Genomic DNA, 14,274 nt, shown 5'->3' on the forward strand with positions numbered 1-14,274 from the left:
TGTACACATAAAATGACTAATTTGTTGGGAGCATTAAGTATGAGTTGGACAAGCATCACCTCAATTTACAAATCCAGGTTCAATATACCCAAATTTATAATCGATCAGACACAAATTGATGATATGTGTACAACTCGCAGTTTATGGTGTGTGTGGCTGATCGATTATATATTTGGGTATATTGAACCTGTATTTGTAAGTTGGTTGAGATGATGGTTGTTCAACTTACAGTTAATGCTTCCAACAAATTAGTCATTTTGTGTGTACAAAAAACTAGCAATAATTAATAAGCTATAAACTAGCTACTATTAAAGTATAATAAACTAGCTACTATTAAAGTATAATAATACTTCGTAACTTACATCAATATCAGATTGACTACTTGCTTTCCTTATGTAGTACTTTTCGAACTCTTGAATCCTGGTAGGAAAAAATAAATTTTGTTTGATGGGCCTTAAAGCCTCTCATGATTTGCTAGGCTCGCATAAACAAGGTACCTGAGCAAGTACAAAACAAATGTTAAAGTGAGTATAAAACAAGTCATAAAACTAAAAATATGTTAGATATTTTTAAGTTTGTGATTAAAACTAATGTTAAACTAAAATAAAGGGCCCTTTGTAAAACTTTTCTTAAAATTTTGAACTTAAATTATACTTCAACCTCATGCGAACTCTAAAACTTAAAAAATTAAGCTAAATTCTAACTTTTGCCGATATACAATATTAAAAATCAACCGCTATGAAAGTCTGAAACTAGAGCAATAAATTCATCATCCACAATTAATATATTAATATATAAGTTAAACATTGAATCTTTTGTAAAAACGAATAAATTTTGGAAAGGCTAGAATTTTATTGCAAAAGCCAAACATATACAACACAAACGCACAAGGAGCGCGCAAAAACTGCAACTCATCAACAAAACATCCTTCTTTAATATAGTTGTTTTATCAATCAACAGCTTTCGGCAAACGTAATGTTATCATCGTTTGGCTCCAAATCAACTCTGTATACCGCATTGACAACATCGTTTGGGCCTTGCACACCTTTAACAGTAATCAAACAAACAGTAGCAACAACTGCAATTATGGCCCACAATCCGGCCTAACCTTGTCCGGGCCATCACTTAGAAATGAGTAGGGCCCATGAACAGAAACATGGGTTTTCGAAGTAGGGCCAATACCAGAAAACGGCTCGATGGGACCGGTAATTACACCAATAGAAATATCAAGATCGTCTACATCCATCGATCCGAACTTAATACCTGAACATAACGCATCCTTACCAGCTCTATCATACAACTCGGTACCTAAGTGAAAAAGATGAATCACGAATAGGAAGATGAGCAGAAATTCCACTAGAGGGACAATTATCAACAACATCGCTCGGCCCCTTCAACTTAATAGTAGCCGAATCAAGGTTATTGCGATAACCCGAATCCTTAGGAGATACATGAGCTCTGTTCGAAAGTACAACCCCGTTACTAGTATCTTCACCGACCATTAATGTAACACCCTAGGCAAATCCCACATCGCCCACGGACATGAGTGATCATGAGATTATAAGGTAATACTCACGCTTAAATGACACAACGCGTTTTGGGACCACAGGCAGAGCGGATGAGCGAGTACGTTGTGGTTAAGTGTGCTCGGGCGAGAGCACTACCAGGATGGGTGACCTCCTGGGAAAGTGCTTCTCGTGTGTGGGTCGCCAAGAAAAAGCCGTCCGCCTGCGGGCAAAGCAGACAACACTGTGGTCATGTTAAGCTGGGGGTGTTACAATTAATGGCACACATGAAACCACAAAACGGTTAGTAGCTTTGAGCAAGTGTTGATCAAACGAATGACAAAGGACCCGATTCAAGGTAGCAACATCTGAGACTTTCGAAACCCACACATCACATCTCGAACGAACCTTGTCCTCCAAATCAACGACAATCAAATCGTGTATATGTTTAACCTTGGTCGATTTTACAAAAGCATAAAATGAACCAACACAACCCAATGAACCTGGAGTAGGACTGGTATCCACTTTGAAGAAAATGGTTTTTAGTTTAATTCGTATGGTATTTCACTGTTCTGAATGGATTTAGATTTCACTGTTCTGAATGGATTTAGACCATCAAGATTTTAAGTTTACCTTTTATTTAGTCCAACTCTTGTGTTTACTTTTGAATTATTGGGTTGAATGGTCCAAATGAATTACTCGGTCATTTTATATGCACGTTTACTTTTGCGTTACCGATTAATTTGAGCTACATGCCGAGATTTATGATTAAAGGTATGTCCTCCATATATAGCCAGCCATATCCCATTATCTTCATCTTCTTTTCATATATAGCCAGCCATATCCCATTATCTTCATCTTCATCTTCTTTTCCTTTTTTCTTCATCTTCTTTCTCCATTTTCTTCATCGTCTTTTTTTATCCATCAAGATAAATTTAGCCAACAGTAACTCGAGTTCAAATTTTATAATTACCCATCATCAAGATATGGAGACCCGGTTAAAACTCATGGCCTGTTGAAAATTGAAAATCTTGTTTACCTATTACCCAAAATCACAATAACCAGAAAGGTTTCTATGTATTCATTATCTTCCACTGTCGTCACTTCTTGTTATTAATTTTGATGGATAATTCTTAGTGAATCATTGTAATGGATTAGAGTTTGTCAATGATAATAATAATTTAAAGTCTGTGGATGATTTAATGGATAACTGTTCGTCTGTGAAAGATTTTAATAGATTACAGTTTTATGTAGTGGTGGTTTGGATGAGTGCTAATGGTTAATTGATGGTCTTTTAATTATTTGAGTGATGTTTGGTTGTATGTATGGTTTAACTATATGAAAGCTGTAGATTGAATGACACGTAGAATATGGTTCTATTCCACGGTGGATATCGTTAAGTAGAAGTTTCTTGTGATGAAGTGCAGAGGTGTAAGGAATATTATATAAATATTGTTAATGGGAAATGAAAAAATGTAGTCATAAGAGTATTTTGGTCATTTGTAATGTCTAAAGGAGTAATATTTTTTATTTTTTGCTTCGTAATAATTTGATGGCGATTAGTTACTTTGATTAAAGGGGTAAAATTGTCATTTATATCATTTAGACTATTTATTTAGCACATTAGGTAAACAAGATTATTTACCAACTGATATTGCACCTTCAGTAAAGGTCACGTGTGTGCCCCGTTTTGGGTTTGGATAAATAGTTATACGTGAGCTTTATTTGTTTGGTTTAAAACCGTGATACGACATAAACACCCAAAAAAAAATATGTCACCTCCTCGTAAGTCGTAAGGTACGTTGACAAAAATATATTTGACTGTGTTGACTAACTAGAGCTCGACTCATTACAAGTAGTTCGCAAAATCCCGAATGTAATACAAGAATAGTTGTCATTCATAAGGACAATAAGTTTTATATGTTACAATTTATTTATTTATGTCCCATCACCAGGCAGATTTGAATACACAACAGCTGCAAACAACAGAATAGTGCTAATAATTTGTATCAAACGGTACTTGTTATATTAAAGAAGACAACTTGGTGTATTATACTGTAAAACTTAAAAAGGGAAGTTGATATCTTACATTGTTTCATTGAGGTCAGTATAAAGCTTCTGTAAGCATATATGAATTCTACTTATTGCCTACTTGTTACATGAGATGTTGATAACTGCGTCCCCTCACAACTCGGTGCCACTCGGAAAGTAAAGAATTTTTTAGGCTCATTTGAATTCTTTCCTGTACAAGCCTGCAGTAAAAAAGGATTGTCAGCTTATGGTAACTTTTTGCTTCATTTAAGGTAACTTGAGATAAATATGCATTTTTTTACCATCTCACAAGACATCGCTGAATAGCCCGAGATATTGGGCGAAAAAGGATGGATCACGTTGTACATAAAGTAAACCAACCTATAAATTTGAAAAAGTAAGACCTCCCCTAGCTCACAATTACACACACCTTCAACGTGTTTTCCCCAAACTCTCTCAAACACATTGAGAGACTTGAGTTTAGTTGTCACTATCAATTTGATCCTAATCGAATTGATTGTTGAAGAAAGCCGTGGATTTAATCTTAGATTAATCCATTGGCTATAGGTTTTCAGTGTACAAATCACAAACTCAGATTCAATAAACAACTTCAGTTCATTCACATATGTGTGTTTGTTCATATCATCTTCAACATCATATATTCATCATATGACCTACTGTTATTAATCGGATCATATGAAAACACTGAATTGAAGCTTATTCAAGCATTATCAGAAGATGAGTTGGAAGTGGATTGTATAATTGGCTAAGTGAGGATTTAGAGAATGTATTAAAGAATTTAGAAGTGAGGATTTATAAAATATGTTTGAAATGACTTGCTCCATATATTTTACTGCGTATATTTAATAAACTAGTGTTTATGAGTTACAGTTTGCTATGAAGTATTAAATAAAATCAAACATTGTAATTATTTAATGTAAATTATTCCTAGGTTACTCATATAGTCGTAGTCATCTATATGGATTAAAGTCAAAAATAGGCTACAAAATTACACAAATGTACCGATGTCGCCCACAAACTCATTTCCGTCCTACTGTTGCCTACAAACTTCCAAAAAATTGCTAATATCAACATTTTATAGTTTTGACCTGTTACATACTAATTTTGACCTGATTATTTTTTTATTTTTTATTATTATTAATTTTTTTTTTTAAGAATTAAGATCCAATCCACGAACGACACATGTTGATTTTAACCAGTTTAGCCGGTAGCAAGTCATTTTTGTTTACATTGGTACACTTTTTGAAAGTTTTTGTTTACATCGGTACACTTTTTGAAAGTTTGTAGGCGACAGTAGGACGGAAATGAGTTTGTGGGCGACATCGGTACATTTGTATAAGTTTGTAGCCTATTTTTGGCTTTAAACCTATTTATATCTATATTCTAATATTCATATTCATATGAAACTTTATAGAAAATAGAAAAAAGTAACCCCTTACTCATAATCTTAATCTCAGATGTTAGAAGAGTGATACATGAGCTTTGTTTGTTTGGATCAATACCGTGATACGAACATAAACACCCAAAAAAGTATGTCACCTACTCGTAAGGTACCTCGACAAAAATATATATTTGAGCGTGTTGACTAACTAGAGCTCGACTCATTACAAGGAGTCATTCACAAAATCCCGAATGTAATACAAGTATAGTCGTCATTCAGAAGGACGAGCAATTTGAATAGTTACAATTTATGTCCAATCACCAGGCATATTTGAATACACAACAGCTGCAAAGAGCGAAATAGTGTTAATAACGTGAATAATAACATGTATCAAACGCTACTTAGTATGTTAAAGAAGACAACTTGGTGTATTATATTGTAAAACTTCAAAAGGAAGATGATCTCTTACATTGTTTCATTGAGGTCAGTGATGAAATTTCTATAAGCATATATGAATTTTATTTATTCCCTACTTGCTACTTGTAGAGAATTCTTTAGACTAATTTTAATTCTCTCATGGACAAGCCTACAGTAGAAAAAGGATTCTCAGCTTATGGTAACTTTTTGCTGCATTCAAGGGTAAATCGAGAAAATATGCATCTTTTTTACCATCTCACAAGATATCTCTGAATAGCCTGAGATATTGGGCGAAAGAAGGATGGATCGCATTGGACATAAAGTAAACCAACCAGTAGATTTATTGAAAAAGTAAGACGTCGTATTAGAATGTAATTTTTTGTCTTTGGAACAGAGATATTGATAATTGCAATAACAATTTGAAGAGGTAGAATATAGAAAAAAAATGGACACTAAGTTTGTTTGATAGATCAACATACTATAAGATAATGTTGAATAATAATGAATATAGAAAAATAAACTCACATATCAAGACTCTCTCAATAACTAAGGGAAATAAATAAAAAGTCACAACCAATCACATTGCAGATACACAATTAAATGGAAACTTCTCTATACGATTTCCATAACCATGGCGATTAAATTAAAAAGTGTGATTTTCCAAGTGAAAAACATACAAGTTAACCTAGAGTTGCTAATTTTAAAATCTATTTAAGAGGTAAACGCTACACGTGGCAATATCGACCCATGTAAATTTTCCTCAACCAATTTAAAAGGGTAAAATCATCAAATTCAGCTTCAAATGAAATGAGGCAAAAGTAGTTTCAAAACATGCTATAAGTCGCGTGATATGAAACAATCACATTTTTATTGTAATAATCTACATCTTGTAATCATACTTAAAACATAAAACAATAAATCAACATTAGTCTGTCTATAATTCACACCCACATACAAGTTACAGGAAAGATACAACATTGTTAAGGATAATAAATAAATTACCCCGAACTCTGCATTGACTAAACATCGAATAAGATCCATAACTTGAAGCTTAGCCCATTCTGAACGCTGTAACTGGTCATCCTTCTTGGGTGGATACCTCCATGGAGCACCAAATCTTAATTTATCTTTTGGAATTTTTCCCTTTTGAGCATCATATGCAAACTTATGCAAGAGTGAAAATGCTCTATCCATGGCAAGATTCACAACGGTTACTTATAAAGGGAGATTAGAACAAACGGGACAAACAGAACTTATAATACTTAACTTGATGGATGATCATTTTATATTTTTAGTTTTAACATTAGTTAATTACTAATGGTTACTTACATGTGACATCAAATAAACAATGAAACATATAAATAGTCTGATTTCAAATATATTTTTAATAAAGATAGCTGAAGTCTTTTCTAAGATCCATTATAACTTCCAATTTCAATCTAATGTCAGATGGGTTCAAGTGTCCTACAAGCGAGCAATTCTTAAATGTTTCTAATAGTTCAAAAGGTCTCAAATCTTACTTGCAAATATGCCAGATATTCATCTATGATGTCCTACATTGTGCTTTCTTTATCATCCAACTTGGCATGAAGAAATACATGTGTATACATACAATGTCATGTACAATAGAAGAGGTATTTCTTTTAAATAAAATTTAACTCAGTACAAGAACCAGGCCCCTTCCTTCATTCCAAGTTACTTAAATGTTTAGCAAAAGTTGCCTATAGTTATACAATACTTACGCTTGGTAATAATTGCTCTGTTTAAGTGCATATATCTCAAAAAGATGTCGTGCATTGGGACCAAGGACCTTAATAATCAAATCCCACTACAAAGGAACGAATAACAACTATTAAAGTGGTTTCAAGATACTTAATCAACCGAAGCTTTCTATAACAGCACTAGGAAATAGTCAAAGAGATATAATTCACTGGCTAAGAAAATCTGGAACCATATGTACTTTTGCTTGTGGTGGGGTCCATCCAAATGTCTGCAAGATGCAACAAATCATACAATATATTTTAAGACTTCTGGGAACAAGCTCCTATAATCAAAAGATGCCTCGCACTTGATTATTCATGCCAATCAAACATATATTCTGTGAATGGAGGGAAAACATATAAATAAGTAACTAACCATCAATTATACTTTTCATATGCTTCCATTTTACATAATTAGAAAAAATGAGAAATCAAGAATCGAGAGGCATAGATGGAAACACTTGACGTTACCTCACGGGATATGAAAATGTCGCGAAATCCAAAATCCATATAAGCTGCATATGAATAATAGCTGCAAAGTAATTAGAGAGACAATGATGAAGCATGGTGCGTGATATATGCATTATTCTACAAGTCGAAGAGCTTATATATAATGCAACTACTTTGTAACATATCACACAAAACTAAATGATTTGATCCATCAGCTCGATGACACTCTACTATACAAAGGCACGAGTTACATATATGATATAGATCAAAATAAAAAGGCTCTGCACAACATGTAGGTGATTATGTGTTATCATATTAAATCTTACCTGTCAGAAGTTACGAGAATGACAGGCAAACACATCTCATTTGCACCTAAAGCTATCAATTTCCATATCAAACTGTCATGATGAATCATCCACCAACACAGCATTTTTCAGGGCATCAATATTGTTTATTATCAACTTTGGCTGCTCCATAAGCAATAAACAAAGAGATAGAAAACAAATAATCATAAGCATATGCACTAAAAAACTACAAAACTTGTTCAAATGTAGCTTTTCTTGAAAACATTTATTAAAATATAACACCCACTTTTATACAGGAGTAGTAGCTTAATAGAACAAACATTGAATCATGATATCATAAAAATTTCAAAAGTTAGAGACTATTGTTAACTCAAATCAGAACTTGGGACTTGACAAAATAAGAACTTTAGATCAGTCTAATACAGAGTAGTAGCTTAATAGGCCAAACATAGAAGCTCTTTATTCACATAATCGGCTTTGAATTTGGAGATGAATGTTCTCAAATTGCAGCTCAAATTTGCCACAAAGGTAGGATGTCATATAGTCAAGTGGTTTAAGCCCTAAAATACATCAAACACATCAAATGCATCTCCGTTTGCAATATCTATCACTAATAATTATTACTATAGAAGGTAGGAAAAAACTTGTACTCTTTATTTGGGTACTCATACTTTATGCATAAGTACTCCATCAACAAATTTATGGCACTGAGCAGCATTCAAATAGTCGCATCAATTGAAGTTTAAATATTTAATTAGTAATTAAACTTATCATAATTCAATTGGACCTGAAATTAATCAGCTTGAGAAGCTCCCGACAATAACTCCAACAACAATAGAGGTCAGTCAGTCAGTATCTGAATTAGCCAAACTTCTCGAAAACCCTCCAGTCTTGTTGAACCATGATCACCTCTTTAGCCAATTTCAAAGCAACTAATCCTTCTTTATGATCCATTCTCACTTCAACCCTCTCTTGAGCATTTAATCGAACACTTAGCGTGCATATTGCCTTATCCCACAAATCCACCTGATACCCCTATTTTGACAAACCCGTTTCGCCAACCTCACATCCAACTTATCATTTTCACCAACTATCCGTTTCAAACTAGTATCCAAATTATGCCATTTACCCAGCGTTCAAAAAATCTGATGCGAACTAATAGTTCCTAATTCCAGACCTTTTTCAACCATGGATTCTAAACACTCCTCAAGCTGTTGGGTTTATTAGTGGGTTTCCAATATGATGAAGCTTTAACCCAAAGTCTAAAGCCCAACAATTTAGGCCCAAAATGGTTTGTTGACTTGGTCAAACATTTGAGGACATTATTTTGAAGTGTGTCCAGCTATCTTCATTTATTCACGAGAGATCAAAAAGTGTGAGATCAAGAAAAAGAGTGAAATATTCCAATTTCCGTCTACAGTGTACAGCAGCTCAGTAAATCGACGATCCCCGGAGATCTGACCGTTGAATCTTCTTCATTTTTGGACTGTGTCTTCCTGACATCAGGGCCAACATTTTCAACCGTTGAATTCATCTAAAAAGGCCTGTAGCTCGTGATTTCGCTGCTGGGTCAGTAGCAGTTTTTTGGAGTAGTGTTGTTCATCTTTTGTCTTTAATTATTTCATATACTTGTTGATTATTGTTGTTCAAGAGTATGATGATGTTGTATACCTCTAGTTGAGCTAGAGAAGGATTATTGTATTGCTCTCTTGTTGATGATAGTGGAACATTAAGTGGCTTACGAGTCCCGTGGTTTTTACTCTCGATATTGAGAGGTTTTCCACGTAAAAAGTCTCGTGTGTATTGTGTGTACTTGATTATTTCGTATTTGCTGATTTGGGACAGAATTGGGGCTGATTTGTGGTGATTGTGGTATACCTTATTTGTTAGTTTCCTCACGGGTTCATACGGGTCGGGAAATGTTTGTCAAACGGGTTAGTTTTCGCTTTGTAGTTTACCTGTTGTGATTATTTTCCCATCAAATTGGTATCAAGAGCTAGGTTATTTGATTTGACTTATGTGAAAGATGGAAGCTAATACAAGTAAAATGATTAGTTTAAATGGTTCAAATTATCATGTTTCGAAAAGAAAGATGGAGGATCTTCTTTATGTGAAAGATTATTATTTGCCTGTTTTTACACTGAGGATAAACCTGAGGAAAAATCTGATGCTCAATGGAAAATTTTGCATAGACAAGTATGTGGGTATATTCGGCAGTGGGTTGATGATAATGTTGTGAATCATATTACTGGGGAGACTGATGCTAAAGCCTTATGGAAAAAGCTTGAGCAGTTATATGAGCGAAAGACTGGGAATAACAAGTTGTTCTTAATTAAGCAGATGATGGCTTTGAAGTATCATGATGGGACTCCTATTACAGATCACCTAAACGCATATCAGGGTATTATAAATCAGTTTGCAGGTATGGGTATCAAGTTTGAGGATGAGATTCAGGGTCTCTGGTTACTTGGTACATTACCGGACTCTTGGGAGACTTTTAGGACATCTTGTCCAACTCTGCACCGAATGGTACTATCACCATGGAATTGGCTAAGGGTAGTATTTTGAATGAAGAGATGAGAAGAAAGTCACAAGGTTCCTCTTCACAGTCAGATATCTTGGTCACATAAACGCGGGGAGAAGTCATAGTAGAGGTCAGGGTAAAAGAGGCAATCATCGTAGCAGCTCACGCAAAGGTAAATTTGCTAATGTTGAGTGTTATAATTGTCATGAAAAGGGGCACACAAAGTGGTATTGTTCAAAGTTGAAGAATGAGAAGAAAAAGGCATATGACAAGAATAAACAAAAGAAAAGTGATGGTGGTGATGATGATAAGGTTGAAGTTAACGCTATCACATATGAGTTCTTTGTTTGTATTGATTATGATATAATCAATCTTACTCATGATGACACGAGTTGGATTGTTGATAGTGGTGCTACATGTCATGTTGCAATTTGTAGAGATCACTTCTCATCTTACACTCCAGGTGACTATGGATTTGCTAGGATGGGTAATGCCGGGTTATCAAAGATCGTTGGTATTAGAGATGTTTGTTTGAAATTTGACACTGGAATGGAGTTAGTTTTGCATAATGTAAAACATGTTCCGAATATGAGACTTAATGTTATTTCAACATGCATTCTTGATGATGATGGTTATTATAACGGTTTTGGTAATGGTATTTGGAAACTAACTTTTGGTTCTATGATAGTGGGAAGAGGCAAGAAAGACTCAAGATTATACATCACGCGTCCGAAGATAATCCAGAACATTGTTAACGCAGTGGACAATGTTGACTCTACTGAGTTGTGGCATAAAAGACTTGGCCACATGAGTGAAAAGAGGATGTCTATCTTGTTCAAGAAGAATGTGTTATCGGGTGTTAGTGGTATTAATTTGAGTAAGTGTTCTCACTGTTTGGCAGGGAAACAGACCAGAGTTGTGTTTAAGAGTCATTCTTCTTTTCGAATGGAGAACGTACTTGATCTAGTTCATTCGGATGTTTGTGGGCCTATGAAGACTAGAACACTTGGTGGATGTTCCTACTTTGTTACATTCATTGATGATCATTCCAGGAAGGTGTGAGTTTACACCTTAAAGTCAAAAGATCAAGTATTTGAGAAGTTTAAGGAATTTCATGCACTAGTTGAAAGGCAAACGGGGAAGAAACTCAAGTGTATTCGGACTGATAATGGTGGTGAATACATTGGCAGATTTGATGCTTACTGTAAGGAGAATGGTATTCGGCATCCAAAGACTCCACCAAAGACACCTCAGTTGAATGGCTTAGCAGAGAGGATGAACAGAACTTTGGTTGAGAGAGTTAGATGTTTGTTTTCACATGCAGGGTTGTCCGATTCCTTTTGGGGTGAGGCTTTAAATACGGCAGTTCATATTATTAATCTAACCCCTTGTGTTCCTTTGCGTTTTGATGTTCCTAACAGGGTTTGGAGCGGCAAAGATGTTTCTTGTAGCGACACGACAAAATCGTCATTGACGGCGCCGTCTACTTAGGTCCCGTTACGTGGTCATAAGTCTTTAAAACAACGTTTGACCAAAAGTATGTCGCATTCATTTCAAAAGTAAAGATGTTCCAAGGTTTACAAAGTAGTTCGACAACTAGTTACGTTACAAAGTTTAAAGTGCAAATGAAACATATGCAACACAATTTAAAAGTAGCCAAAAGATGCTCCACGTATGCATGTATACTCGACATCCAAGCAAGTATCAAAAGTAATGAGCGGAAGCATGTATCACAAAACGTTCAAGGACCTGAGAAAAATATAGAAATCTGTCAACGAAAATGTTTGTGAAATCATAGGTTTAAGTAAGTAAGTACAAGTGAACCACAAGATTTGTAACATTGATATAATAGTAAACCATTCCAAAATTTGTTTCACGAGCACCCAATTATCAATGCTTAACATTTCCTTCCATAGAACCCCATCACAATAGTGTTAGAACATACACTGTTTCTCGAAAATATATTCCATTCGTAAACGGTAGCGAACCGTTTGAATGAGGGTTTGTCAAACCCATATGGCCATATAACATAAGTTCTCGCTTACACCCGGCAAGTGTAACTAATGATAATCGAATTGAGGATTTTTGTTCAAACTCGTATGTAGAATTTTTGTTTTCTTGTACTTGTGTTCACTTAGTAAAAAGAACGTTTATGTTTTTTCATCCCAAATGTAAGTTCAAAAAGAGTAAAAGTGGGACTATGATCTCACCTTGAGTGCACGTATGTAAAAGTACTTCAACAAGTAAACGTGTGCAAGAACGAATGCTAGTCTTGACCTAAACAAATAGGTTTGTATTAATATCGGTAAACACGATAGGTCAAAGTGTTCAATTAGTCCTATGGCTTGTTACAACTCGAATATATAGCATGTGAATCACGTTGTCAAGTTTCATGCAAGAATCAAGTATAAAATAAGATTAGAACGATTGCATAAGTGTTTTGTTATGTTTGACTAAAAGTCAAACTTGGTCAAAGTCAACGAAAAAGTCAACGGGGTCGGGTCGGGTCCCGAACTATTTTGCTGAGCTTAGAAATCATATATGAGCATGTTGGCCAAGTTTCATGTTGATCGAGGGTGCGTAGCATACTTAGAATTAAGCGAAAATTGAGCATGTTGGCCAAGTTTCATTGTCATCTCGGGCTTCCTCGGTGTTGATGTTGAAAGCTCGGCCGCACGTATTGGGGTTATCTTTCTTCTTCGGGCATGCATTTCTATAATGGCCCGTTTGGCCACATTCGTAACAAGTGCCCGTCTTTGGTGCATTGGGCCCCTTTCGAGCGATGGGGGCGACACTTTTACATTCGTTGGCCTTATGACCAACTCCTTGGCACCGATGGCAAATTAGCTTGCCACATTCACCAAAGTGATGCTTGTTTCATTTGTTGCAAAGAGGTAGGTTCCGGCATAACCCTTCTTGCCGTCGGAGGTGTAAGGCTTCTTAGCAAAGTTGTTGTTGCTTGTTTGGGGGCTTCCCACTTTCTTTTATTGTTACCCGACTTATCCTCGGCTTTAGGTGCCGGCACTACAATTTCGTCCACCGTTTCTATCAATTTGCGGGCCATGTTCAAAGCTTCTTGATGATTAGTGGGTTTGGATGACATTACTCCGTGTTTGATGCTCTTTGGAAGACCATCCATGTAAAGTTCAACCCTTAAAGCTTCGGGGTTCACAAGGTTTGGGCACATCAAGGCTAGTTCAGAAAATCGTTGATTGTAGGCCTTGAGATCGTTTCCGACCGCCTTCAAAGTTCTTAGCTCTTGTTCGAGCCTTCGGGTTACTTCACGAGGGAAATATTCGACGATCATCTTTTCCCTTAAGTCGGCCCAAGAGAGGGCGTGAGCTTCATCGGCACCCACTGATTGTACATAGGTGTTCCACCATGTGAGGGCGACACCGGCGAAAGTGTGAGTGGAGTATTTGACCTTATCTTGGTCCCGACAACAGCTTATGCTAAAGACGGCCTCCGTTTGTTCGAACCATCGAGTAAGAGTAACCGGTCCCCCGGTCCCATCAAAAGTATGAGGTTTGCACCCCATGAAGGCTTTATAAGAGCATCCCTCGCTTGAGTTACCGGCTCCTTGATTGTTGTTGTTGTGGTTGTTATTATTGCTGTTGTTGGAGGAGTGACCGGCCATGGCCGCATCCACGGCGGTGGCTATCATTCGTTGTAGAGCTTGTTCGGGAGTCTCATGGCGTGGCACACAACGAGGAGGCATTGTTCCTTCAAAACACAAGAATACCGTTGATTAGTATTTTCAATAATACCAATCATGATATGGAATAAGGATAGAGAGAAAATTTTCCTTGACTCTCCTTAAATTCTTTATGTCATAATGTCAGAACGTTCATATGAGTCACCATAATATAATCCCGGAAAT

At 35.8% G+C, this 14,274-nt stretch overlaps 1 pseudogene; it reads right to left on the reverse strand.

Annotated features, from left to right (window-relative positions):
• Positions 1-3,646: 3,646 nt before the first annotated feature.
• LOC139887962 (uncharacterized) overlaps positions 3,647-14,274 on the reverse strand; it is a 58,686-nt pseudogene continuing 48,058 nt past the window's right edge.

Source organism: Rutidosis leptorrhynchoides, chromosome 2 (genome assembly GCF_046630445.1).
Source record: "Rutidosis leptorrhynchoides isolate AG116_Rl617_1_P2 chromosome 2, CSIRO_AGI_Rlap_v1, whole genome shotgun sequence".
Classification (NCBI taxonomy): domain Eukaryota; kingdom Viridiplantae; phylum Streptophyta; class Magnoliopsida; order Asterales; family Asteraceae; genus Rutidosis; species Rutidosis leptorrhynchoides.